This window comes from Bidens hawaiensis, unplaced genomic scaffold, assembly GCF_021521415.1.
Source record: "Bidens hawaiensis isolate Kalapana, Puna unplaced genomic scaffold, B.hawaiensis_p1.1 tig00051605_1, whole genome shotgun sequence".
NCBI lineage: Eukaryota > Viridiplantae > Streptophyta > Magnoliopsida > Asterales > Asteraceae > Bidens > Bidens hawaiensis.
Genome location: NW_027506196.1, coordinates 28,792 through 33,517, shown reverse-complemented (window position 1 = coordinate 33,517; position 4,726 = coordinate 28,792). Strand labels below are relative to the sequence as shown.

The window sequence follows — 4,726 nt, the reverse complement described above, 5'->3', positions numbered from 1 at the left end:
GGTAAAGTATATGATTAATTTCATGTATAATGTAAGAATATGTAAGAAAGTTAGCTTTATTGCTAGAGATAAGATTTTTTGATTGTTTGTGGATTGTGGTTGAATGCTTAACTGTTTAAGTAGAACTAGCACAAGTGGACTCACAAGGGGACGTGTATACGACATGGAGAGTAACATGATCAGCTAATCACAGCTGGCCACCGTTATTACCTGTTAGCTTTATTATCCTTGTACTAAATAGTTCCTTGAGTGATGACGTTTGTGTTTCCTTATAGAATACGAATGGCTGGAGCAAGAAAGGTTGTTGGTCAATGAGGTCGTACTGGACGTTGTGGCAGGCCACATATTGTCCAAGAACCTTCTATAGAACCAATTACTAACACAAGAGAGGAAAGGAGTGAAACTCTGCGAGGACCAAGTAACAATGAAGGGTATCAACTGGATCCTGCTGTTCAAGCCGCCATTACTCAGGCTGTAGCTGCTGCAGTGAAGAATCTGCATCCTAACAAGTCTGTTGAAAGCCATGCAAGGACCGCTGAGAGGGCATAGGAGAATGGTAAAAAGGATGATGAGAGAGAGAGAGAGAGAGGTGACTCGAGTGAGGTTAGGTATGTGAAAGTTGATGAAAGAAAAAGAGGCCGAGGTGGGTGTAACTACAAATCGTTCAAAGGTTGCGACCCGCCAAAGCTGACTGGTTTAGGGGATGCAATCGCTACTCTACATTGGATAACCGTAATGGACAATTAAAAGTAAATTGTCCATAAGGGTTAAGCCGGGTTAAATCAATGAGAGCTCACAATTTAAAAATAAAACAATCTGGTGGCTCCATAAAGGGTGGGATCGACCATATCACGACACATAATATATTTGAGGTTTCGTTTATATATATTATAGATTATACTTTTATCATATATAGGTTTTAAAGCTACTAATGATATAAAACAAATATATCAAAACATTTTTTTTTTATTAAAACATGAAGCACATAATAATAACACAATAACAATATATCACATCAAATAATTACAATTATTTAATAGGAACACATGTGGCCAGCCAACATCACATCATATAATTACAATGAAACCATCCACTAGTAGCATACGACCATCCATTATTAGGAACATAGTACATAAAACTTAACAGCCATATAACATAACGGCCAAATCCTCAGCACAAACCACAATAAACTGCATCATACAACTTTCCAGGGACACTAGGCAACAGTAGCCGGGTGCCAAGCTCCAATGCAAGCAACCTTACGAAGCCCACGATGGGTCTTGCGGGGCAAACGGGTCACGCCAAAATCAGCGTTGGCCGGATGCCAAGCTCCAATACATGCAACCTTACGGAGCCCACGATGGGTCTTGCGGGGCAAACGGGTCACACCACCTGCATAGGACAACGAAAAATAAACATAAGCAATCAAAACATTACTAAAAAGATAGTAGATATAGTGTAAAATTATATCATCAATCTCTTGAACAATAACCAACCAATGAAAATTAGTAGGTTAAGCATACAGATACATATATTTATTGTGGGTCATGCTATATAGCTACACCACCCCCTATCTGATTTCACACCATCAAACGGCCGTCCACAAAACACAAGACACTTAGACAACGTTTTGAACAAAAGCGCCAAACTTTGAAAATCATTGGCCAAAACGGTTGTTTGAACAATATTTGGACCGTTGTTCTGACTGACCATAGGGGTCAAACTTTGAAAAAAAGTTGGTCAACACGGTCGTCCAACCAATATCTGGTTGGCCCTTATGACCATGATCAAAACTTTGTTTGGTTAAATCGGCTGTCCGACATGGCAGCTTGAAACACTATGAGAGATGATATACTGTGAGTATATAGTGGACTGCATTTGTTATTTAAACCTTCTCCACTGTGACGAGCAGCCCTAGGAAGAACCCCCTGCGAGTCATCTATTGGTTTCTCAAATTTGCGATGAGTCATGGTAGCTTGTTTTTTACCTGCAAAACTTATATACCTTGTATCAATGAAATAACACACTGATGTGGTATATTCATATCATACGATATGAACATTAAGAATTAATAGTCTCGATATGAACTTTAAAAATTAGTAGTCTTATTGAGACTAGAACTCATAAGAAATTCATTTCCAATAATTAATGATATAAGGTAAAAAATCAAAAGTTACACATGCGTATAAATACATCTAACATTTGATAAATAATAGCACACAAAAAATATATAATATTTGATGAAGCTATATTCATATATACATATAAATACATAATTTATAATTATATTCATTAATCTGAAGATTGCATAAAAAAATAGAAATAGATGTTCGATTTTTATCGTATGATCAAACAATAAACACATACATATATAGTAAAACAATGTATAAAACAACGCACTAAACAATTATAAAAGCACTAGATCTGCTATACTAGATCATAGAATCCAAAACCACTAGTTTCACTAGTAGAAAAATACTTTTTAGATGCGGTTTTAGCCGCGTCAAAAAATAGTGAGGCAAAAGCTAGCTTGGTTTTAGACGCGGGTTTGAAAACCGCGTCAAATGCACACCAAACCGCGTCAAAAAAGGGTATGGCATTTTCTATTAATCATCTTTAGACGCGGTTTAGAATATTTAACATTTAAAAAAATGAATTGAAATTTAGTGCCAAATCCATATTTAATTCTTTTTCATTGCAGAGTTCTAGCAAATCCAAATCCACCATAAAATCACAAAATAAACCAAAATGCATTAAATCTAGAATTTTACAATATAAGCTCATCAAAATACAGTTTTCTACAAGATAGAATCTATTACAAACTATACTAAAATCTGTTCAGCTATATACAAATCGAGAGTACATATACTCAATTCAGCGAATGCCTAAGTTGTTTTAAAAGTTGCAACATCATGTTCTCGAGTAAGTTGACGATATTTGCTCACGAGTGGGGCTATATTTTCAATCCTATTCTCCTCAGTCATCGTAAGATCTTAAGCTCGTTTTCTATTCTCTATTCTTTCCATTTCTTCACTCAAGTCATTTTACCTGTCATTATATACCACATTCAAACCAAACAAAGCGTTATCACATTAGAATTAAATATATAACTTATTTATCTAGTAATAACCACCAAAATATAGGCATAAGCTCCCAAATATCACCCATTAGAACCTGGTAGTGAATGAATACATTTGGTTTCTGTATTCGTTGACCCTTCTCTCAGCAGTTGCTTTAACATATTCTGATTACATGATCCTCTAAAATAAACGACCCTTGCAAAAGTTTGAAATCAAAGTTTATGTCATGTCAATTTTACTATTGACAATGCATCCCAAGTGAAGCTTAGTAAACAGATATATATTCACTTTCGATGTCTAAAAGAATTAGATAATGAGTTATTGGTGACTTACAATGTAATTTTGTAGTGTTGCATAGAGTTGATCACCTGAAGACCAAAGAAAAATCAACATCCTTATAAAAGTATGTCTAATTAATTTAAACTAGTAAAATTACCCGCGTGATGCGGCGGGCTCGAAAACGACCTCTTTTAAAAGATTAAGATAACATACATATGTAATTTGCAGTCTCCATCATCTAATTGCTGGTATGAAATTAAAGTAAAATAATACATGAAACTTGTTTATGTATGCCTTCGTTTGGCATTTGTACAAAGCATTTAAAGGTGACGTATGCCTTCGTTTGGCATTTGTACAAAGCATTCATTTTCTAAGATTCCGTTTCACTCTTCCTCTTATTCACCTTTACCTGCTTAAAAGCAAGGAAACAAATTGTTAGGTCCTTACAAACTGCTAAAGTGTAAAGTGCAGAGAACAAACTCTACTTATTTATCATTAATAAGCACAAACTCATTATTGAACAACTGAGCATACTGAATATAAAAAGTTAAGTAATAACAATTGATCTTGAGGTTCTGTGAAAACTGCTTTGATGAGTTTGTAAATGTTAATAGAATAAAAGAATAACATACTCCAATGTCACTTTTTCTTGTGACACTTAGTAGCTGCACAATTAATCCATAAAAGGTCACTCCATGTATCAATCTGCACATGATAATCCTTTAGTGTGTGTCCCAATCCAAATATTAGTGAAATACAACCTGAATAAATACCATATAAATAAAATTACCCAAATACATATAATCAATCAGTCAAGAAGAACATCAGTTGATATATATAATTGATGTTAGTAAAAAAAACATCATAATTATATGTATATAGATTGGGTTTGCATAGAGGAATGTGCAGATGAACAGATCACAAGTACCATTAAAAATAACTTACGAAAGACTGGTTAATCGCGTGAAATAAAAGTCAGTATGGTTCAAGCATTTTATTTCAAAATTCAGCTTTATGCAGCACAGAAACAAATGTAACAAATCCACCTTTGATATGTAAAACTGATGTTTGAGTGAACAATTTATTTAACTGTAAAAAACCTAAGCATCGATAATCACCACGGTAGCCTATTCGAGAAGCATAACCACCGTTTTTCCAGTGTGGTTCCTCATCCATAGCGGTTGTATAGAAGTAGGAGATTGGTGAACTGAACTGAACTGAACTGGAGTGGTGAGCATGAATTAACGAAACTTTGTGACAAACCTATGCAGATGATTTATGACCGTTGGATGAAGTCGGCTATTGCAATCATCAATTTTAGGCCACATTTTGAAGATAAAGATATAATTAAGGTGCGATGAAAACGA

At 34.7% G+C, this 4,726-nt stretch overlaps 2 long non-coding RNA genes across 2 annotated transcripts; both read right to left on the bottom strand.

Annotated features, from left to right (window-relative positions):
- Positions 1 to 949: 949 nt before the first annotated feature.
- Positions 950 to 1,994, bottom strand: LOC143617045 (uncharacterized). The gene is made up of 2 exons (XR_013150764.1): positions 1,892 to 1,994; positions 950 to 1,392 (listed from the first exon to the last, which is right to left on the bottom strand). It is a non-coding gene; the product is annotated as an uncharacterized LOC143617045 (long non-coding RNA).
- Positions 1,995 to 2,845: 851 nt separating this feature from the next.
- Positions 2,846 to 4,357, bottom strand: LOC143617046 (uncharacterized). The gene is made up of 3 exons (XR_013150765.1): positions 4,305 to 4,357; positions 3,414 to 3,448; positions 2,846 to 3,275 (listed from the first exon to the last, which is right to left on the bottom strand). It is a non-coding gene; the product is annotated as an uncharacterized LOC143617046 (long non-coding RNA).
- Positions 4,358 to 4,726: the final 369 nt, after the last annotated feature.